Raw genomic sequence first — 24,775 nt, 5'->3', positions numbered from 1 at the left:
ACACATACACTTCAACCTTATAACGTGACCGCCTCGCCCTCTTTCTGCCCCCCAGCTATTATCTTACCTTAATTAAGTAGTGCTATTGCCTAATAACCGGGCTGCGGCGTTATAATCGTGAATATTTGGCGCCATCGTGAGGAGCGTCTTGCCGTGCGTCTGCTCGGAATGGAGGTCGGCCCGGGAATGGCGCCAAGGCTCGCTTCCCCGCCAAGCTTAGTATCTCAAACACGCTTATTAATGGTCTTACGCAGGGACGAACTATGAATTAATGACTATAAAAATACAATAATAGAGCTCATTACCGTAAAGTTGAAGGACATTTTAAATACACGAATATTCCAGGAAGGAACCGACGCGCTGACCCCGCCAAATTTACCATAGTGCCTCCCCCAAGCGTATTAATGATCTTACGCAGGGACGAACTATGAATTAATTACAATAAAGACACAATAATATAGCTCATAACCGTAAAGCTGAAGGACATTTAAATACACGAATATTCCAGGAAAGAACCGATGCGCTGACCCCCAAGCGTATTAATGATCGTACGGACGGACGAACTATGAATTAATTACTATAAAGACACAATAATATAGCTCATAACCGTAAAGCTAAAGGACATTTTAAATACACGAATATTCCAGGAAAGAACCGACGCGCTGACCCCGCCAAATTTACCATAGTGCCTCCCCCAAGCGTATTAATGGTCTTACGCACGGACGAACTATGAATTAATGACTATAAAAACACAATGATATAGCTCATAACCGTAAAGCTGAAGGACATTAACCCAAGCGTATTAATTATCTTTACGCACGGACGACTATTAATAATGATATAAATACAGACACATATATACATAACCGTAAAGCTGAAGGACACTTTAAATACACGAATATTCCAGGAAAGAACAGACGGTCTGACCCCGCCAAATTTACCATAGTGTCTCCCCCAAGTATATTAATGATCTTACGCAGGGACGCACTATGAATTAATGACTATAAAAACACAATAATATAGCTCATAACCGTAAAGCTAAAGGACACTTGAAATACACGAATATTCCAGAGAAGAACCAACCGGGAATGGCGCCAACTCGCACCCCCGCCAAACTTTGTATCTCAACCACGCTAATGACTATAAAAACACAATAATAGAGCTCAAACCGTAAAGCTAAAGGACATTTTAAATACACGAATATTCCAGGAAAGAACCGACGCGCTGACCCCGCCAAATTTACCATAGTGCCTCCCCCAAGTGTATTAATGATCTTACGGACGGACGAACTATGAGTTAATGATAATACAAATACAATAATAGAGCTCATTACCGTAAAGCAAAAGGATATTTAAATACACGAATATTGTAAAGAGCCACCCACCTAGTCCAGAGTTTCCAGATTGGTCTTTTTGAGGCTAAATGAATCATCAATTTTGGCTTTTTGTGTAAAGCGTTTGGCCTTAATCAATTCACTTTGGCCTAAAATACCTGATCGGGCACAATTTTGCCTTTTTTCATAATGTCTGGGTCGGCATTCTTGAAAAACGCCTCCGATTCTCACATCAGTTATGTCTACAGGACAAAAAACGATGTCAAATGCGCCTAATAAGTGTTTTTTCACGTTTATGTCAGAAATAAAATAAAACTACACTAGGAAAGGCCCATGACCCCTATGTAGGCCTTGTAAAACGTATGTGGGGAAAAGAGTTCTCGTCAAGGTGTTGAAATTGTCATTGTTACTTTGCACACCCCTAATGATCAAATTTTCTTTGCTAATTTATATATTCACTCAGGTGCTTTTCATGTTCAACATCTCCCTGACCGTATTTTGGAAGAACAGACTGTACTCATGGGTGATCTCAATGCTAGATGTAAAGAACTTGGTAGCCATCAGACCTCAAATGTGAATGGTATTAGATGGAAGGCGCTTTTTGACTCTACTGATGCAATTATGCTTACTGGTGATAGTGTTTCGACTTATGTGCAGGTTGGTAATTGCATGTGTACCTCCTCAGGAATATTATCAGTATTTACATTCTAATTTCTTTTAACTAACCTCAACATGTTTTATTTTTGTACAATGGAGATTTTTATTTTTTGCAACTAGCCTATATAGTCAGGGCTTTGTCTGCAAGCCCAGCCATTCCCCTTTGTTGTATTTTACAACAATAAATATTTCAATTCAATTCAATGTTACTCTTCGTTTTGGAGCCTTCTGATTAATGTAGAATCATTTAAGTTTAAGGACAGACCACCTAGTCTGGACCATGGGGTCTGTGTGGTCTGATTTTCTATGTAAATCTCTCTCTCTCTCTCACACACACACACACACACACACACACACACTCTCTCTCTCTTTTTAAACATGGGGGAACTAATATATTTTGACATTCCTGTGGAGGATATGGCTCTCTCATCCTTACCTGTATCTTTTATCTTGACTTCTTACTTAATTTTCTAAGACGGACTTAATAATATATCTAGTAGGAATTAAAGAAAGAATTGAAGTTCTCACACCTCCAGATATTTCATCATAGCTCATAACATTCTCTCTCTTCTTCTTATTATTATTTTTCACTAGACAAGCATAAGAAAGATTGAGTATCTAATGCTGTCAAAATACAGATTGATAATCATTCTTCACTTTGACAATCATTCCTATTTTTAATTCCGCTTACTTTTCCAAGGTACCTTTATTTTTTACATGAGTACTAATTACAAGGTGCGTACAAACTGAAACACCCAACTGTATTGTTATAAAACAAAAATTGGATAAAAGGCCCTTCCCTTGACCCTCAGCAAAGTCTTGTTGAAGGGTTTCAGTGGACATTCCTGCGGTACCAGAACCTTGCCCGGTAGTCATCTGAGCAGGTGATGAAGGCCGGCGAGCAGGGTGAGTGGACCATGTGTCGCACAGGGCCATTGTGACCTGGGGAGAGGGTAAGACAGTGAGACAATGGACTATGAGACCCCTCAAGACCTAACCCTACCTTGTACACCTTAGCTGCTGATATATTCCATCATCGGGGAACTAACTGGAGATATTCTACTAAAACTGATTTTAGTGTTATCCAACTTCCTGAAATTCAATTCAATGAGCATGCTCTTTAAAATTACCCTTGGCCTGCTTCCTAACTTTGAAAAGAAGAGGCCTCTGCACAGCATTCCTCCACCATTATGGCAACTTATGCAATACTACAACTAATCTTACACACTCAAAAGCTTAAATAAAGGTATAATGGCCCATGGTCAGAACACTTACATAGGAAGAAGGATGATGTTAAGCTTATCAACCCTGAGTGCCCAGGTGAAAGTGAGACCGTTCCGTCAGCTCCCTACCTGACCCTCAAACACCCATGACTCACCGAGGGACAGCAGGTTCTTCCTCTGGGCGTTGCGAGCGTCCCAGGCACAGAGGGAGGTGGTGGCCTCGTCCGGGAACATGACAAAGTCTTCGGTGTGGCTGAACATGGCGTGTGCGCTGTGCTCCTGCCAGCCTGAGGAACAAGGGGTAAGAAAAAATGGCTTCTTGCATGCAAAACTTTATCTTATCTTAAAATCAATCCCACAAAGTTATATGTTTAGTTGGGCAATACATTTACCATTCTAGAAAAGAATGCATGTGAAAGTCAATCCCCTAAACTTGAGCCTAAGATGGTTATTCAATATTTATGTGGATGGTGTTATTAGAGAAATAGAGGGCAAAGTTGGAGAAGTTGGAGTAAGAATGTTTGATGAGGGAAGGAAGTGGGTGCTGAATTTGATACTGTTTGCTGATGACACGGTGCTCATTGCAGAAAATTAAAGTGACCTACAAAATTTAGTCAGTGTTTTTGATAGTGTCTGTAACAGGAGAAAGCTGAAAGTAAATGTCAACAAAAGTAAAGTGATGGTTTGTGAGCGAAGTAGAAGTGAGGTTGTAGATTTTGTATGCCCATATAGAGTGGGAATTGAATGTGAAAAAGAATGCAAAATAATTTTGAATGGTGAAGAAATGGAGGAGATCAATGAGTTTAAGTACCTTGGATCAGTTATGTGTAAGCATGGTGGTACAGAGGGAGAGAAAAGAGAAAGGGCATTGCAAGGAAGAAGGGTGATAGGGTCTTCGGGACGAATCATGAATGGCAGAAATGTGAGCATGTAGGTAAAGAGGGATTTGAGAAATACAATAATAGTACCAACCCTCACATATGCAAGTGAAACGTGGGCCTGGAATGAAAGTCTGAGGTCTAGAGTGCAGGCAGTGGAAATGAGTCATTTGAGGAGTGCTTGTGGTGTGAGTAGAATGGATGGAATGAGTAATGAAAGTGTGTACAAGTCTTTTGGAATGTGTCACAGGAGTGAAGGGAAGAAGTGTGGAGTGGTGGAAGAAGTGAAGCGACAGACTTTTAAGTGGTTTGGCCACATGGAGCGAATGGAGGAGAGTAAGATGACCAGAAGGGTGTATGTGAGTGAGATAGAGGGAGGGAATGCTAGAGGATGACCTCCAGTGAAATGGAGGGATAGGGTGCAAGAGTATGTTAGGGAGACGGGGAAAGATCTTTGAGAAACTTTGAGCAGGCAAGGAGGGAGTGTCTGGATAGAGAAAGTTGGAAGCTCTTCTGCCGTGGCCATCCCCTGGTGGGAGCTCCTAGAAGCAGGTGTCGATGAAATGATGATGATGAAGAATTGGACTTTTATTATGTGGTATGCAAACTGTGTTGAACAAGGTGTTGCTGCATCAAAAAAATGATTGACTATGGCATGGACTGTGCTCCAGGTGGGGTGCTAACTGGGGGACCACCAAGTTTGTGGTCCCCCGAGGAGCAAAATATCTGGTGGAGGCAAACAGAGGGTTTACTGAAGGTTGGCCTGGACTAGATAAGCAGGTGGTTGGTGGTCCACACTCACCCACTGAGCTGGCATCAGTGTAGGCAATGAGGCATCGGCCTGTTGACAGCTCCCACAACTTGACAATGCTGTCCAGACCCGACGACAGGATGTACTGGGAAAAAGGGGTGACTATCAGTATTTTTCTTATTAATTTTTCATTATTCATGGCATTTCTACAAATAGGCAGTGAAACCAAGGGCTTGACAAAGAAACTAATCTGCAAAATGTCATTCCCACAAAGACAAGTCCAGCACCCTCACCAAAAGAAATGATTTAAACATGAGGTATCTTGATCATTCATTCATGAAAGCCTTGAAGTCACTGGAAGAAAACTAGTGACCATAACTGAACCACTGAAAACTTTAAAACAACGGTAAACTTGATCACTATGAAGTCCAGCCCCAAGGATAATAAGTATTGTTAGGGTGACAGTAGGCATCAGTGTATCTATGCCCATTACCAGGGAGCTGAAAGGTTTCTAAGGAAATAGTAGAAAGATTACTGCAGCACTTCAGCCAAATGGGAAGAACATCAAAGACTCACAATGCACTTGCCTCAGAGTCAACAGTTACTGTCAAAATCATCAGTCTACCTTACTCCAAACTCTTAACATGGCAGCAGCCCCTCTATGCAATGCAAGTCTTCTCTTCTCCCTCACCAGTTCGTCTCCCACTCCCGTCTTTGCCTTCCTCAGCCTCCATTCCCCTTCTGCAGCATGCGACTTGGCAAGCAAGAAGAGGCTACTGAGCCATAAGTTCAAAGTAGGGTGTCCACAACTTAACAAACTAAACCAAATGCTGAGTCACTAGGAGGCTGATATATTACCTCCACAGTCCTGTATCATCATCATCATCTGTTTAATGTCAGGTTTTTCCATAATCTCTCATGAAGTTAGACGGTCAACATACACTTCCAACTATTACTATCCATTGCCTCAGCCTCTCCAGTGCCTAATGCTGCCAAATGTTCTTAAACACACTGCCTCCATGTCTTCCTTGGCCTGCCTGGTGGGCCATGACCTGACACTCACCCCAGTGCCTTACCATCCTCCCTCCTTTTCATGTGCCCAAATTTCCTCCATCTCCTTACTCTCAGGACAACACTCAACTCCTCCAATCCACATCTTGCCACCTCCTCACTGGACATCCCATCTGTCCACAAGATCTCAGCCATATGCCTCAACATTTGTGTACAATCCTGCACACACCAACAGTACCACTCTCCTTCCCAGCACCTCGCAGCACAACAGCCCTCACCTTGCCATTCCGAGAGTAGAGCACGGAGCAGACCTAAGCCCCGTCGTGGCACTTGGTGAAGGTTTGCACACAGCGGCCCGACACCCCATCCCAGATTTTGATGTCCCCGTCCTTGGAGGCGCTGGCACACACACGGGTGTCGGCAGAGTAGCGCACGCTGGTGAGGGGCCCAGCATGGTGCTCCCGGGGGTAGGGACACACGTAGCACTGGCACGTGTTGATGTCGTAAAACCTCGCCACTGGCCCCTCGGTGGTGACGGCCAAGAAGTCTCCACTGGGGTGAATGGACATACTGGTCACCTGTTCTGCGTCCTGCGGTGGAGAGGACTGTGATGGATGGGTGGATGGGTGAATGATTGATGTTAAACTAGATGGATGTATGAATGAATGAGTGAATGGAAAATTTACTGATTGGATAGATGTCTCTTTGAATGGATGGATGTATGAAAACAAGGAAGAATGGAAAAATGTATGAATGAATGGGTGGATGGATATGTGGAAAGGTGGAAGGATGAATGAATAGGTACATGGATGGATATATGAATGGGTGAATGGATGAATGGGAAGTTTATTGAATGGATGAATGGATGTAAAAATAGGAAAGATGGAAGAAAAATCCTGCAGTGGACTGAAGTGCCTAATAATGATGATGATGATGAAGAGGAGGAGGAGGAGGAGAAGGAGGAGGAGGAGGAGGAGGCCATGAGAGGCTGAAATGTTTCCCATGTAGTTTTTATAAAGAAATCTGTTGATAACACACAAAATCTTACCGTTAAGAGTCTTGAAGGCCCTCTTGGCGGATGTCTTACTAAAGTCAAACATTTTGATATTGGTGTCCCGGCTGCCAGATATCAGGATTTGCTCCCTCGGGTGGAACTCAAGGCAAGTGATCTCATCCAGGTGGTCATACAGCGTGCGGATGACTGGGTGACCAACCACAGCATCTGGATGGAGCTCCACTGCATCAGGGTCACGTTCAAGATCTGAAAGAATGAAAGGAGAGGGTAAAACCGTTACTGTTATGCTTGTTATCATTATTATTACTAACTATGCCTAGGGAGATCACAGTCCAGGGGAATTAGAGTAAGTGCAATTTCTACATAGTGTTGTTGTGGCTGACTTTAGAAGGGGATCTTTTTATAAGTAGCAGAGATGGACTAAGTGAAAATAATCCATGCAAAAATGCTGCTCCTGAAGAAAACAGAGAAATATCAATAAAAAAAGAAAGTAAGAGTGGCATAGTAATTAACAGAAAGAATAAAAGTTAGCATCAAGACACCTCAAGAACTAGATTTGATAGTCTCATTTTGGCATCTTTCTTCAGGAGCAGCAGTTTCATATGTGTTATTATAGTTCACTTAGTCCACCCCCTTTGCTTATGAGACAGATCCCCTTCTAAAAAGTCGGCTCCATTAACGCACTGTAAAGATAACACTTGCTGTAATTCCTCTGGACTTGGCATTTCCTAGGCATAATAATAACTACTCCATCCCTGGCCAAGAGATAAGTCACAGCATCAACCAGAGCAGGAGGGAGACAAGTGGTGGAGACTGTTGGGAAAGGCAGTGGATTAGTAATGACTGACGGAGATGATAAAAGGTAATCTAATTGAAGAAGCTAAGGAGAAAATTTACAATGAGGTAAAGGATGATTTAGTAAAATCTTGCAAGGATTATGTGATGGAAACTCAGAATACTTACAACTCACAAAGTACTACAAAAGCAGGCAAAAGTGGGATTGCAGAGGAGGCAGTGGAACAAGTTAAGGACATTCTCCGTAGAGAGAATAATATAATTCTTCACAGAATGCCGGAAGTCATGATAAGTGGGTTTAATATGGAGGATAGAGAAGACAAGATGAGACATGATAAGCTAATGTTTAAAGAGTTTTGTGGAGAGTTGGACCTAAATTGTTTTGATAGTGACGTTGTGGAATTACGGAGGATAGGTATGGTGCCTCAGCCCGCAAGTAATGAAGGAGGTGAGAACAGTGCACCAGAAAGAAAGTCAAGACCAATGATTGTGACATTAAAGGAAGGAATGAAAATGAGGATCATGAGGAACTTGTATAAACTAAGAAATGCTAAGGAACCTTTATTCAGGAATGTGGTAGTGTACCATGATATGACAAGGGAGGAACGTGAGAGAGAAAGAACTAAGGAAACAGGCCAAAGAAAAGAGTGATGAGGAGAAGGACACTGGAAATTTTTATGTGGTGAGAGGAAAGCCATGGAAAAGGTACCTGTTGTGTGTGAGGAGAAAGTAAGAAGGAAATATCCAGCAAACTTGAGGCAGAATGGGGAAAAGATGAAGTGTCAAAATAAAATATGTGTGATGTTTAGTAATGTTGATACATTTACAAGAGACAAAGTGAATGAACTTGAGGAAAGAATAGAAGATATGGAAGTGAAACCCCATGTGATAGTAATACTTGAGGTGAAGCCAAAGAACTATAGATATGAAAGGAGTATTGTGGAGTTCAACATTGAGGGATATGAGGTGTCAGGGGAAAATATATCCGAAGAAAGCTGTGGGAGAGGTTTGCTGTTATATGTGAGGCATGGGGTGTGCTACAGTATTGAGAAGGGTGGTGATTTTTGTGAATATATAAAAATTAATATAAAAGGTAAAGAGGACATATTGCTCACGGCTGTATACAGGAGTCCAAACAGCACCAGTGTGAACGATAATAGATTATTGGATCTGTTACAAGAAATTGCTGACCAACGAATGAATCATAAAATAGTTATAGGGGATTTTAACTTGCCTAATATAAACTGGACAACTTGCACAGTATCAAATGGAGATCAGTATAGTCACAGTTTTATAGAAAGAATAAGAGATTGTTTCTTAGTGCAACATGTAAAAGACATAACAAGATGTAGAGGAAACGACAAAGGGAATGTGCTTGACCTTGTGTTTACTGATGATGACCTGAGAGTAGAGGAGATTGAGGTAACCAGCCCACTCGGCAAAAGTGACCATAGTAGTATAATTTTTCATTGTGATATAGAACCACAGATAAGGAAGACAAAGAAGAATGTGTACTTATATGAAAGGGGAAATTACTTAAGAATGAAGGAGAAGCTAAGTATAGACTGGAAAGTATACTTGAATACTGGAAGTATAGATGACATGTGGAATAGATTTACAACTAAAATGCAAGAAGTTATCAGAGAATGCATACCATGCAGAGTGTTTAAAGAAAGGGAAACAAGGAAAAACGTAAACAGTGATTTACCCATGAACAGAAAACTTAGGGCGAAGATTAAGAAAAAGCAAAGGCAATGGGAAAGATTGAAGAAATTGTCAGAAAGAAATAACAGTGGAAATGAGGAATATCAGAGAGTTTTAAGTGAGTACAGACATTTAAATAATCAGGTTAGGAAAGAAACAAGGAAAGGAGTTAAATTGAAGGAACAAACAATAGCACAAAATGTAAAACACAATCCAAAAATTTTCTGGAAGTATGTTAACTCCAAGACAAAGACAGTATCTGGGATTACAGAATTATATAAGGGAGGTGACCAAAATAAAAAGACAGAAAGTGACAAGGAGAAAGCCGATGAGTTGGGAGAATTTTTTCATCAGTATTTACAATTGAACCACCAGGAGCAGTGCCAGAATTGGAAGTGAGACAAACCCCACAGTTGTCAACTATGGAGATATCAAGGAATGATGTACTAAAAACATTGAAAAAGTTAAAGAGAAATAAATCCCCCGGACCAGATGGACTACACCCTAGGGTTATGTTGGAGGTTGCTGACGTGCTTGTGGAACCATTATGGATTATCTTCACAAATTCCATGAAAATGCGTCAAGTTCCCTGGGAGTGGAAAATTGCTAATATTACAGCAATATTTAAGAAAGGGGATAAGAGTGATCCAAGCAATTACAGACCTGTGAGTCTTACTAGTGTATTAAGTAAGGTTATGGAAACCATCGTGAAGGAAAACATTATGAAACACATGGAGAGTAATAAATTATTTAGCAAAAGACAGTATGGCTTCTTACCAGGGAGGTCTACCGTACTACAGCTGATTCAAGTGTTGGATATGTGGACCGAGTCTGTTGATAAAGGATGTGCAGTGGATGTGGCTTATTGTGATTTAAGGAAAGCCTTCGATACAGTCCCCCATAGACGGTTGCTTGAAAAACTCAGGAGTTATAATATTACTGGAGAACTACTTGACTGGATGAAATCATTTTTGTGTGGTAGGAAACAACGGGTCATTGTGAATGGGGAGAGGTCAGAAATGAAAGAAGTTATAAGTGGCGTGCCTCAGGGATCAGTTTTGGGTCCACTCTTGTTCGTGATATATGTGAATGACCTGGTAGAAGAAATCCATAACAGCAGTGTATTTTTGTACACAGATGACACCAAATTGTTTAAGGAAATTAAGAATAAGGAAGACTGTGAGGCATTGCAAGAAGACTTACTGAGAATGGAAAGTTGGTCTAAGAAATGGTTGTTAAGGTTTCACCCCCAAAAGTGTTGTGTCATGAAAATCGGAAGTGCTCAGGAAGAGAGTTTTATATACAAAATGGAAGAAGAATTACGGGAGGTTAAACATGAAAAGGATTTAGGAGTAATAATTGACAATAATTTGAGTTTTGATGAACACCTGGCTGAAAAAGTAAACAAGGCAAACAAGATTGTGGGAATTATTAGGAGAACATTTATAACTTTGGATGAGTCAAAGTTCAAGGCCTTGTTTACTGCAATGGTACGCCCTCACCTTGAATACGCAAATCAAGTATGGTGCCCTTTTAAAAAGAAAGACATCGAAACTATTGAAAATGTCCAGAGAAGAGCCACCAAACAAATCCCAACACTTAAGAACATGACATATGAGGAAAGACTGATTAAACTTGATTTACCAACACTGGCATATAGAAGAGTACGAGGAGATATGATTGAAACTTACAAAATATTAAGCAGAATATATGATGGAGAAGTATGTGGGGACTTATTTACCATGAGTGTAGATGCAGGAACAAGAGGACACAGTAAAAAGTTGTACAAGAGCAGGTCAAGGTTGGACAAGAGGAAATATGCTTTCTGTAACAGAGTGGTAAATACTTGGAATAGTCTGCCGGAAGAAGTGGTGAATGCAGAGTCTGTTATAAGTTTTGAAAAGAAACTGGATAAAATATGGAAAGGACAAAGTATAAAATACGATTACAGAGCAAGTATTGAAGCTGGCCAGCGCGTCCGGCACCCAGACCAGGATATAGTAAGTTTGGAACTGGAGTCACAGGCCTGAAGGGGCCTCTTCCAGAAGTCATCTGTGAGTATCTGTGAGTATAAAGTGTTGACATACCTTACATGTCTTACTAGGAGTTGAATTTATGCCTCAGCTGAACCTACTAGCTTTGACGGGATTGACTTTTTATATATATATATATATATATATATATATATATATATATATATATATATATATATATATATATATATATATATATATATACATACTGGTTGGTATTATAAGACATTTTCACTTTTCACACCAACTATTTCTAAAGGTCAAAGAGGGGATCAATCGAGATCTAATGAGTGTTTCTTTAGGTTCAAAAGAAGAGGGTCAAACAACCACCAGGGTCATAAAACTACTTCTGGAAATGCCCAAAACTCCTATGAAAGCCTTGTCAAATATGTGAACTTTGGCGACGAAATGTTTAGTAATACGGCCCACTATATGAAGTGGTGTGTTTGAAATGACTACTCAAACTCAGCACACTACCTTTATAGAGGCGTCCACACTCCCCGTGGCCACTAAACTCCCGTCCATGGAGAAGGCTGCAGCACGACACTTGTCCTTGTGGGAGGTGACATAGGCGGTCTCATACATGGCTGGCTCGGGGGCGCTGGTCTGGGGTTCCGTTTCGTACTCCAAGTCGAGGCCGGGCCCCAGCGTGTACTCCAGGCGCTCCACCTCTGGGGGATAAAAGGGGTGATGTAATAAGGGTGTTTTTGTCAGTTTGTTTGCACCTTTCCAGTAGCTTTGTACAGTAAGATACTTGGTGATACACACAAACTGAAATCCTGAACTGAAATGAAAAAAAAAAGAGGGAAGAAAATATAAAATCAATCAACTACACAATTCAGGAACAAAATATATGTAAGAAAATGTCTTTCACCAGCTCAAGGAAATGGGCAGTGGCCTTAATACACTCTCAGGCCCTTGCTCAATGCCATGGACAGGGGGCAGAGGGAAGCTCAGAGGCCAGGTGATGCAGATAACAGATTTGCAGACTGAGTTTGTATTTTTTGGATCACTGTTTCAGGGTGTCAGTCCTACAATGTCAAAGGATTGGCCTCGACTGTATTGTACCTAGTATGATGTTTAGATACCATTATAGTGCACAGACTTATTTATTAGAGCTAATCTAATCTATGTTCAATTAGTATAAGTGCTTGCATAATGGAGTAGTTTAGAGTGATATATCATACATATGCATAAGCCTCAATAAAATGTATCCTTTCAAACATTTATTTTACATGAAGAAACTCAAACACACATTCTCTCTCTCTCTCTCTCTCTCTCTCTGCTATGTTATCTTGCAGTATTTGGCTCCCTAATGCATCAGTGCTAGACTTGATAATCACAAGCCACTATACCATGTTCGTGCTGCAGTCCAATGGTGATTATGTTCATGAGCCGGTCTGAAGGGGAGACGGCCATGGCTTCTTGGTCCACAATGACGGCCAGCTCCTGTGCGAAGTTCTGATGGCCATCGTAGAACAGCTGGCTGCGGCAAACAGGGGATGTAAATATAATAATATCAATACTGCCTTTGGCACTAAAAAAAATATATTCTGAAAACAGAGACTGAGGAAATACATTTGCCAATGTATTGGTGACTGGCACCAGAAGAAACTAAAGACAAAAAACTTGTGAAAAGACTAAAAGAAAAGAATAAAACCAAGCATAATCAGCTTCCCGTTCATCCTCGTTTCTCTTGGAGCAGGGAGTTTGTTTTGCATCTCTGCGGTGAATTTGAACTCCAGTTTGTGTGTTTTGTGAGTGTGAGGCAAGTAGTTAGTGGTAGCTGTGGTGACAAGGCCACAGACAAGCAAAAAGTATCCCAAACTGTCTCCAAGGTGGCTCAGGAGTGGCCTGAAGACCCTTGGGCAGTATTACTAAACATTTTGTTGTCCAAATTCACCTATTTGACAAGGCTTATGTAGGAGTTTTGGGAATTTCCCACAGTAGCTTTATGACCCTGGTGGCAGTTTGACCCTTCTTCTGTACCATGAACCTAAAGAAACACTCATTAGAACCCGACTGACCCAATCTTTGACCTTTAGAAATAGCTGATGTGGTCACATGCCAGAGAGAGACAGGAGGGGAAGGAATTATAGGAGAAGGGAACAGACCCCAGGAGACGGGACACAACATCTGTGGTCATATGCCGGAGAGAGACAGAAGGGGAAGGAATTATAGAAGAAGGGAACAGACCCCAGGAGACGGGACACAACATTTGTGGTCATATGCCAGAGAGAGACAGATGGGGAAGGAATTATAAGAGAAGGGAACAGACCCCAGGAGACGGGACACAACATCTGTGGTCATATGCCGGAGAGGGACAGGAGGGGAAGGAATCATAGGAGAAGGGAACAGACCCCAGGAGACGGGACACAACATCTGTGGTCATATGCCGGAGAGAGACAGAAGGGGAAGGAACTATAGGAGAAGGGAACAGACCCCAGGAGACGGGACACAACATCTGTGGTCATATGCCGGAGAGAGACAGAAGGGGAAGGAACTATAGGAGAAGGGAACAGACCCCAGGAGACGGGACACAACATCTGTGGTCATATGCCGGAGAGAGACAGAAGGGGAAGGAACTATAGGAGAAGGGAACAGACCCCAGGAGACGGGACACAACTCCGATTAATACCTAGTACCCATTCACTGCTGGGTGGACAGGGGCGTAGGGTATCGGAAAAGCCGCCCAAATTTTTCCACTCTGCCTGGGAATCGAACCCGGGCTCTCTCAGGAGGAGGAGGAGGAGGAGGAGGAGGAGGAGGAAGAGGAAGAGAGATAAGGAAGAGGAGGAGGGGAAAGAGATTAAACAGAAAAGAGGGAAGAAAAAATGAAAGGCATACAATTTACAAGCACAAGCAAGCCTTTATCTATGGCCATATTATAGGGTTGCACCGATTAATCGGTAAGTAATCGGTAATCGGCCTAATCGGCCACTTTGCCGATTAATCGGTAATCGGTCTTTTGACCGATTAATCGGGGCCGATTATTATTTTTTCTCTCTTTTATAGTACAGTGTACATAACACAATACTAATAATGTTAATGTAAGGATGGTGATGTTACCAAAACTCTAATACCTTTCCACAGCATTTATTTCCAACAAGTCCCTATGCAAATGTATATTATGTAATTCAAATTGATATATAAAATTATGATATGAACTGAAGTACTGGTATTTGCTTCAACTTTGAAACTAGAAAAAAAAATCAACATATTACTTTATATTACAACCAAGAAATATTATATGCCTATTTCAACTTGCTTAGCACAGTAACTGAGTAATGTCCTTCACCAAGCCTGCCGTGCATATGGAAGTAAGTTATTGTAATATATCATGAAAAGTATGGAACTAGACTCAGCACTTGACGTTAAACACTCTTAAATTGTAATGTAAAAACATTAATTGGGTAACATCCTTCACCATGCCTGCCGTGCATAGGACAGTAAATTAGTAGAAAACTTGAGAGATTGATAAACTTTCTGTACACTACCATTTCTAGTAGCATCTAGGATCACCACAAGAACGAGAAAACTGGCAAATTCTAACATATTAAAATCAGGATGTTTCCACAAAGCAAGGCTAAATTATAAGTAACAAATTACTAGACGTATTTGTTCTCCATGCAGATGGCAGTTGGGCAGTAAACAAAGTTGTAAACATGTGGGTTACGGTATGTCTTTAACTTTGTGGTACCAGTGTCCAGTAATTAGTGAAGATTAATCACATTTACAATTTATAAATAATCGGCCGATTAATCGGTATCGGCCGATTATTGGTTACCGATTAATCGGTAATCGGCCAAATTGCTTATCGGTGCAACCCTACCATATTACAAGCTCTCTGGCTAAATAAATACTGCTGGAACTGACCTCAAGGGAATGGACAAGGAAGGGAGTTTAAAGATACCCTAAACAACCTAACATAACCTATCAAAACCCCAAACAGTTACTATAGGTCTTGACTCAGAAATTCATATATGCTTCCTTAGTAATGAGACTTTCTATACAATTAAGTGAGGTCATTCTTTGTTGATTTATACTGTAAAGTGCTGGCTATCATGTGTTTGAAGATACCCTAAACTTAACCTAACATAACCTATCAAAACCCCAAACAGTTACTATAGGTCTTGACTCAGAAAATTCATATATGCTTCCTAAGTAATGAGACTTTCTATACAACTAAGTGAGGTCATTCTTTATTGATTTATACTGTAAAGTGCTGGCTATCATGTGTTTGAAGATACCCTAAACTTAACCTAACATAACCTATCAAAACCCCCTATTACTAAACCAAAGCTTGCCTATATCTCTCCCCAGCAAGCACACACACATGGGGCCCACATGGGATTTCCATGGGTATTGGTGGGATTGGTGGGCATGGGTAGGGGATGGGGAAATGCATGGGTTTCATATGGGACTCAGGTGGGTTTCCCACAAAAGTAAATATTTTTCTTTTGTGCTATAAGAGCTCAGGAAATTGTCTAAACGACCGAGAAAATTTACCTAGACACAATTATTAAAAAATGTACACGTGACTTGGCAGACAAATGATTTATGGGTACAACGTGGGACCTATGTGGGTTTCCCACACATATATATTATTTGTTTCATTAATACTCCAACAATGATATGTGTTGTCAGAACTATTGTAAAGTTATCTTGGAGGCAATTCCTTTAAGATTTATATGTTGTCTGGCAGATGAATATGGGTGCAACATGGGACCCATGTGGGCTTCCCACAATGGTATATTACAACTGAAATGGCTGTACGAGTGCTTAATTGTTTTTGTAGGCAAGAGAAACAGGCAATTAGTGAAGACTGTAAGCGAATCTGCATGGCAATGATATTTTTCGCGGACTGCCTTGCCGTAAAATCAAAATAACCGTTACGTAATGTTTTTTTCCCGAAATGTTTGAGTAATACTGAAATGAGGCCAACAGATAGTTTACAGACGTATCAGATGATTTCTTCTTGTCGCAATTTGTAAAATTATATATTATCTTGCTTTAAATATTTTTTATTAAGTATTTTGTAATGGTTATTGACAGTGACTTTTTTATATGATAAAAAAGTGCATTCTTTTTATGCAATAATATTTTTCATTGTTGAACTAGAAGATGCATTATATTATAACCCAGCAGAGACTTAAAAAGTCGACATTCATTTTGGCCCAGCGGTTGCTGTAAACACAGTACAGCAAGAGCAAGAGCTGGGGCCTGGCGGGAACAGTTTGCGTATTTTCCACCTACATTATCAAGCTACTGTGACAGCAAGTCAAAGGTGAGATGTCTTATATTGCACTTGAATATGTTGTGAATATTCTTCAATGGTTATAGCAATATATGATGCCTTCCATAGCGTGTAAAGAAAGAAATGTTAAAAAGTGCTGTCTTTGCAGATTTTCAAAGCCATCCCAGCCACTGCCCTGTCTCCCAACAAGTGCCAAGAGGCACTGATTCAATACTTCGCTGCCGCAGCCTATAGGTATGTATTATATGTGGAAAGTACATTACGCACGGTTGTGATAGCAGTATATAAAGAGGTGGTGGTGTAGAGATAGAAGTGGTAAGGTGGTGGTCAAGGTGGTGGTGGTGGTAGTTTTTGGTGGTGATGGTGGTAGTGGTGTTGTGGTGGTGGTACAGTATTATTACCTTGTGTCAATATACTAAGTCTTGAGTAACAAGGACATGTGAAGGAATATTAATGAATGTAATAGCATATAAGGTTTAAATCTCTGAGAACAGCCTGTGTTTTACAGAGTAGAAACACCTGCAAGGTCGTTCCAGTGGCTGGACGATATGGAAAATTATGAAATACATAGTGCAAGAACAAAGAGAAAAAGAATAAAGGCTAAATTGTGGTCTTATTTGTTGATTTCAGGTGAATGTTCTTGGTGAGATTGGAGGGAGGCGCACTGATGAATATGTGAAGCGAGTAATGAAGTTCATAATAAGTGACACACTGGCCACAAAACTGAACATGTCTTGAAGGAACAACAAGAAGGCATTTGGTCCCACAAACTTATTCGAGACTGTTTAGGGTAAGTATTTTTTTCACATTTCCTTATCTATCTATCTATTTTTAAAGTCAACACTCACACATAGGTCTATTAACTGTGATTTAGTAAAACAGAAAAAAGTAAAACATAACTAGAGGTGGGAGAGCTGGATCATCTCTAGGGATGCCATAAACAGCAGTAAAACAGGTCACAGCATGCATTCACTACTTAGCCTGGTAAATATGGAGAATCACTCCGTGCCTTCAATATACAATATTACGCCTCCATATTATAGTTAAGGGATGAAATACATGTCCCTTAACCATAATATGAAGGCGCAGGTACTTAAAAGTAAAGAAAAAGTCCCCAAAAGGAGTAATATTCACGAAAGGGTAGCCTCCTATGGCAGCGGCGGCAGTCTGGCAGAGTTACGAATAATACCTCCTTGCAAAAATAAGTCGCATATTCACTACTCCCCTTCCCCCAACAAGCATATTTAAGCTACTCCAACCAAACTTTACAATCTGGCAGGGGGGACTGCATCCCCCCTGGACCCCCCTTACCTTTACTGGATGGAATATATGAATGTACTACCTATTTTTGCCATAGGAGGCTACCCTTTCATGAATATTATTCCTTTTGAGGACTTTATCTTTACTTTTAGCACTCTGCTTTCATATTATGGTTAAGGGACATGTATTTCGTCCCTTAACTATAATATGGAGGCGTAATATCGTATTTTGGAGGCGTGTAGTGATTCTCCATATTTACCCTCAGCCCTAGTAGACCTTACTAACTTATTTGTCTTTTTGGTCGTTTGATTTTACTTATGTAAGTTTTGGAATATATATTAGTAACTTTAATTCAGGTATTTTTTTCTGGTTCTAGGAGAAGTGAAAAAGAATTCACAAACGTCAGAATGCACGAGAAGATGTGGAGCATGCAGTGGCGAAGTGGTTGATGGTGGTAAGAGATCGCAGTGGCAATTGCATGTGAAGGGATACTGGTGCAACATTGTCTGCTAATTAGAATACCTATACGTGTAAATCTTATGGAAAAGGAAGTTTAATATATAGGTTCCTTAGTTTTGTTTACATGTAGTAATTAGAATTAAGGCTTTGTTAGAGATGATTCTAATCAGAATATAGGTAGAGATGTATTTCTGCCAAAGGAATTCTGTTTTCTGTATTACTTTTATCTATCTATCTATCTATAGCTCTGACGCCTCGTTCCCTCCGGGAACATCCCCCTAGGGCAGTGGTTCCCAACGTTTTTTTTTTTTCAGGCGACCCCAATCATGCACCTCTAGACATGACTGCGACCTCACTAGTTTAGTTGTATATGTGTTATAATATAATAATACCATGTTTGATATTTTGAGGTCTTGGGGACCCCAGGAAAAATGCTTAACGACCCCAGGGTTGGGAAAGGGGGCTCTAGGGGTATTACGGCAGAAAAGCCGTAGTACTATTATTACTACTATTGTTACTATTATTCTGTATTACTTGTGTTTATATATTATTGATTAGTAGATTTTGTTTCACAATATTCACGGTATATTTGAGAAGCTTATATTTTTTGTGACATAAATATATGGAACAATTTTATAGCAGACAGTCACAATATAAACACTGTCAATTTCATTTTACTTCCAAAATCATATTGTGTTTTTGAAGAGTTTTGTTAATGTGGAAGAAAATAGTCATTCAGTTTTGAAGCATGTATAAATAAATAAAGTTAAGTTGAATCGTTTGATTATTATTCATATAACTTTGAGATATGTATGGCCGTTGATATTGGGCTTTAGGCAATTCAACAGAAAATGAACGCCAGAGAAAACTCTCGATATGCTGTATGTACTTTTTAAATACTAACATCACTGTTTCATTGGAGGACAGGGGTATGGGTATACTCGTATAATGTTGAAGACTGCCTCTGCTTTCTGTTTTTCAGTGACTATGTCAAAAGCCCTTTATCAGTGGCAATGCACCAAATATATGCAAGATATCCCCATAAATTCAATGGCATGCCCATGCAATACCCATATGGATCCCACCCATATCCCACATTTAACCCACTTGGGCAGCCCACCTGAAACCCACATGAATCCCGTGGCCAAATTTATCTGGGCCCCATGTGGGCAGCCCACATGGGGCCCATAAAGTAGCCCACAAAAGACCCACGTGGGTCCCATCATCCAGTGCTGGCTGGGGACGGGACACAACATCTGTGGTCATATGCCGGAGAGAGACAGAAGGGGAAGGAACTATAGGAGAAGGGAACAGACCCCAGGAGACGGGACACAGCCCCCGATTAATACCTGGTACCCATTCACTGCTGGGTGGACAGGGGTGTAGGGTATCGGAAAAGCCGCCCAAATTTTTCCACTCTGCCTGGGAATCGAACCCGGGCTCTCTCAGGAGGAGGAGGAGGAGGAAGGAAGGGAGAGGAGGAGGAAGAGGAAGAGAGATAAGGAAGAGGAGGAGGGGAAAGAGATTAAACAGAAAAGAAGGAAGAAAAAATGAAAGGCATACAATTTACAAGCACAAGCAAGCCCTTATCTATGGCCATATTACAAGCTCTCTGGCTAAATAAATACTGCTGGAACTGACCTCAAGGGAATGGACAAGGAAGGGAGTTTAAAGATACCCTAAACAACCTAACATAACCTATCACAACCCCAAACAGTTACTATAGGTCTTGACTCAGAAAATTCATATATGCTTCCTTATTAATGAGACTTTCTATACAACTAAGTGAGGTCATTCTTTGTTGAATTATACCATTAGGTGCTGGCTATCATGTGTTTGAAGATACCCTAAACTTAACCTAACATAACCTATCAAAACCCCAAACAGTTACTATAGGTCTTGACTCAGAAAATTCATATATGCTTCCTAAGTAATGAGACTTTCTATACAACTAAGTGAGGTCATTCTTTATTGATTTATACTGTAAAGTGCTGGCTATCATGTGTTTGAAGATACCCTAAACTTAACCTAACATAACCTATCAAAACCCCAAACAGTTACTATAGGTCTTGACTCAGAAAATTCATATATGCTTCCTTAGTAATGAGACTTTCTATACAACTAAGTGAGGTCATTCTTTATTGATTTATACTGTAAAGTGCTGGCTATCATGTGTTTGAAGATACCCTAAACTTAACCTAACATAACCTATCAAAACCCCAAACAGTTACTATAGGTCTTGACTCAGAAAATTCATATATGCTTCCTTAGTAATGAGACTTTCTATACAACTAAGTGAGGTCATTCTTTGTTGATTTATACTGTAAAGTGCTGGCTATCATGTGTTTGAAGATACCCTAAACTTAACCTAACATAATCTATCAAAACCCCAAACAGTTACTATAGGTCTTGACTCAGAAAATTCATATATGCTTCCTTAGTAATGAGACTTTCTATACAACTAAGTGAGGTCATTCTTTGTTGATTTATACTGTAAAGTGCTGGCTATCATGTGTTTGAAGATACCCTAAACTTAACCTAACATAATCTATCAAAACCCCAAACAGTTACTATAGGTCTTGACTCAGAAAATTCATATATGCTTCCTTAGTAATGAGACTTTCTATACAACTAAGTGAGGTCATTCTTTGTTGATTTATACCATTAGGTACTGGCTATCATGTGTCTGAAGATACCCTAAACTCAACCTAACATAACCTATCAAAACCCCAAACAGTTACTATAGGTCTTGACTCAGAAAATTCATATATGCTTCCTTAGTAATGAGACTTTCTATAAAACTAAGTGAGGTCATTCTTTGTTGATTTATACTGTAAAGTGCTGGCTATCATGTGTTTGAAGATACCCTAAATTTAACCTAACATAACCTATCAAAACCCCAAACAGTTACTATAGGTCTTGACTCAGAAAATTCATATATGTTTCCTTAGTAATGAGACTTTCTATACAACTAAGTGAGGTCATTCTTTATTGATTTATACTGTAAAGTGCTGGCTATCATGTGTTTGAAGATACCCTAAACTTAACCTAACCTAACCTATCAAAACCCCCTATTTCTAAACCAAAGCTTGCCTATATCTCTCCTAAATCTATACTTTTTTTTAATTTAAATCCATTACTGCGAGTTCTATCCTGCTGTTGGCTAATTCTCAGTACTTTACTTATATACGCCTTTGTTGTAACCTTTGACCCATTTGAATACTTCTATCAGATCTCCCGGCAAGAAGAGTTCCATGATAACATAGATGCCTCCATAATACTTTTTTAAATGCAGAAGAAACACTTTAAATTTAAATGACAAGAAGATTTATAGGAGACACAGTGCGGTGTGATGGCTGTGAAACTGACAAGGAAAATCTTCATCACTTTTTACTGTATTGTGAAAACCTAAAAGAAATAACACAGAAATATAAGACATCTGATCACCCTTAGAAAGAAAATTGGCTGGGATAACTCCTCTTCAGTGACACCATTGGTAAAAACTTATTGAAAAAAGCTCTGAGTGAACTTTGGAAAACAAGGATAAAGAATAGAAAACAAAAAAAGCAGGGGGGCCGTTGCAAAGGCTGACCCCAAGAACATCAACAGGGGGAGATGAAGAGAAAGAGAAACGGATTCATTCTTCCCCTTTTCACTGTCTTCTACTTAACTACAGTCCACTTTAGCCACTTGGAAGGGTGAATTAATCTTCTAGCTAACTTTTCGTGGGCACAGTAGGCGTGAAGAGGCTCTAGAATAGGAGAAAATAGGGAATATACAAGAACATTTTTTGAGAGCCATCACACAGACCACCTCAAACTCAAAATGGTGTCTTCTTATATATAGACTTTTACGGTGGTTTACGTAGTTACAGTCCACTTTAGCCACTTGGAAGGGTGAATTAATCTTCTAGCTAACTTTTCGAAGGCCCAGTAGGCGTGTAGAGGCTCTAAAATAGGAGAAAATAGGGAATATACAAGAACAGTTTTTGAGCCATTACTAAGACCACTTCAAACTCAAAATGGCTCCTTCTTATATATCCATTTTTACGGTGTTTTACGTAGTTACATTCCACTTGAGCCACTTGGAAGGGTGAATTAATCTTCTAGGTAACTTTTCGTAGGCCCAGTAGGCGTCTAGAGGCTCTAGAATAGGAGAAAATAGGGAATATACAAGAACATTTTTTGAGAGCCATCAGTCAAAACCACCTCAAACTCAAAATGGCGTCTTCTTATATATAGACTTTTACGGTGGTTTACGTAGTTACATTCCACTTGAGCCACTTGGAAGGGTGAATTAATCTTCTAGCTAACATTTCGTAGGCATAGTAGGCGTCTAGAGGCCCTAGAATAGGAGAAAATAGGGAATATACAAGAACATTTTTTTGAGCCATTACTCAGACCACTTCAAACTCAAAATGGCTCCTTTTTATATATCCATTTTGACGGTGTTTGACGTGACTAATTCCACTTGAGCCACTTGGAAGGGTGAATTAATCTTCTAGCTAACTTTACGTAAGCACAGTAGGCGTCTAGATTCCTTAGAATAGGAGAAAATAAGAAAAATACGAGAGCATTTTTTCTCCTACCTCGACCAGTGCCCCGCCATGTTGTCTGTGGACAGTTACCTAAACGCCTATTTCTCACCCCTTTTTTTTCAGACGTCTTCAAACGCCTAATAAACGTTCAAACATTACAAAGAAAATAATTAGAGACGAAAAATAGTCATTAGAAGCCTCTAGACGTGTTAATTATTAGGTAAACGTACATAGAGTTAGCCCTTGGGGTCGTATGCCAGCTAGGAAATTACATTATTTAGCCCCATAATTACTTTTTTAGACCTATTGTAAGGCCTGTATGGGGGTAATTATATATGGGGATAGTTATTGAACCTTCTGTGAGGCCCACTAGCTTGTAAATATGCGTAAATAGCTAGAATTTAATGTCTTATTCAATCTTTTTGGTCTTGAAATATGTGAGCATCGCCCTGCGCATGTGTTTACGTTAAGTAATTATGTCTTTTTAATGTCCCTATGACCCCCAGATAGGTTATAATGGAGGATATTTATTATTTATTACTTATTAGACGCTTTTAGGGGGCTGAGGGAGCTTCTGAGGCCTAAACAAGGTGAATTTTGAGTCTTTGGGGTACAATTTTCCGTTATGGCTGGGACAAGTGAGCGAAGTTAAGTGAATATATACTTTGATAACTATAAAATTAAGCCCGTAATGACTAATTCCTACATACTAAAATACGTAAAAATAGACGCTCTTTAAAATGAGACTAAGCACAATACTGTAGCTATCGTAACAATGGCGTAAAAAATCAAAATCCTAAGGCAACTTGACGATAGCTAGTGCAAATTATCGCTCAAAAACGCCTGCAAGAGGAGGCACTTATATCCCTGCCGTGACCTAATGGCGGGTGTGTTAATGGCTTATTAGGGTCATATAAGTATTTGTAAACACGTAGTCATGTCCAGCGTACGACACTTTCTTTAACAAAAAAATTATTTATGCTTCCCTGGCGCCATGAAGCTATGAGTAATTATTTTTTAGGATCGTAAGGGTAATAAAAAGATAAATCCCGTCATTGGAGGGCCGGAATCGGTATTTAGAGCAATGCTGATACAGTTCAAGGCGTCGAGTACGATACCTTGATGACCACTAGCCCAGGTGCAGATAGATAGATAGATAGATAGACAGATAGATACTTTATTCGTCAAATTGTGATACATTAAATTTTGTATACAAAATGAAATTCATTTTGGCTTAAGAGCTCCCTAGTAGTTATTTGTACATTAAAAATAAATAAAATCAATGAAGCAAAAAAAGCATTTAAAAACATTAAAAACATTACTAAAAACGTTACTTGGGCTATTCATATAAAAATTGTATACATGCAGTAATAAGTTATTTCTACCTTTATCACAAACTATCATATACAGTTATCATGACTACTTACACCTAAAAGTTATAGTGATGATGGGTGGTTAAGGAGAAGAATGCTTTTAGGTACAAATGACTTTCTGTACCTGTCAGTTCGCTGCATGGGCAGAGCTAACCTTCCACCAGATCTTAGATATGTATAGTAATTATGTAGCGGATGAGTTATATCTTTCATAATCCTGTTTACTTGTTTCATCGTACCTGTCTGATAAAGATTATCTAGTGATATGGTCTATGCACCTAATTTTCCTACCTTTTTAACAATCCTTCCTAGCTTGTTTTTATCTTGATTGATAGTTTATTGTTGCAGGTAAACAACAAGGGAGAAGGGAGGAACATGCCATCCCAACCCCCAGGCAGGACAGAGTGTGATTATACAACTATTAATACATGTGTAGGTTACAGGTAAGCTTTCCATACCAGGCAGTGATTGAAAAGTTTAAAACTGATT

At 39.8% G+C, this 24,775-nt stretch overlaps 1 long non-coding RNA gene and 1 pseudogene across 1 annotated transcript; one reads left to right on the top strand and one right to left on the bottom strand.

The window, feature by feature from the left end:
- Positions 1-2,510: 2,510 nt before the first annotated feature.
- LOC127006850 (cleavage stimulation factor subunit 1-like) lies at positions 2,511-23,048 on the bottom strand (annotated as a pseudogene).
- Positions 16,574-18,847, top strand: LOC127006819 (uncharacterized). Its single transcript, XR_007759778.1, has 4 exons — positions 16,574-16,687; positions 16,806-16,891; positions 17,288-17,447; positions 18,294-18,847. It is a non-coding gene; the product is annotated as an uncharacterized LOC127006819 (long non-coding RNA).
- Positions 23,049-24,775: the final 1,727 nt, after the last annotated feature.

Source organism: Eriocheir sinensis, chromosome 33, assembly GCF_024679095.1.
Source record: "Eriocheir sinensis breed Jianghai 21 chromosome 33, ASM2467909v1, whole genome shotgun sequence".
NCBI lineage: Eukaryota > Metazoa > Arthropoda > Malacostraca > Decapoda > Varunidae > Eriocheir > Eriocheir sinensis.
This window is presented reverse-complemented; position numbering and strand designations above follow the sequence as displayed.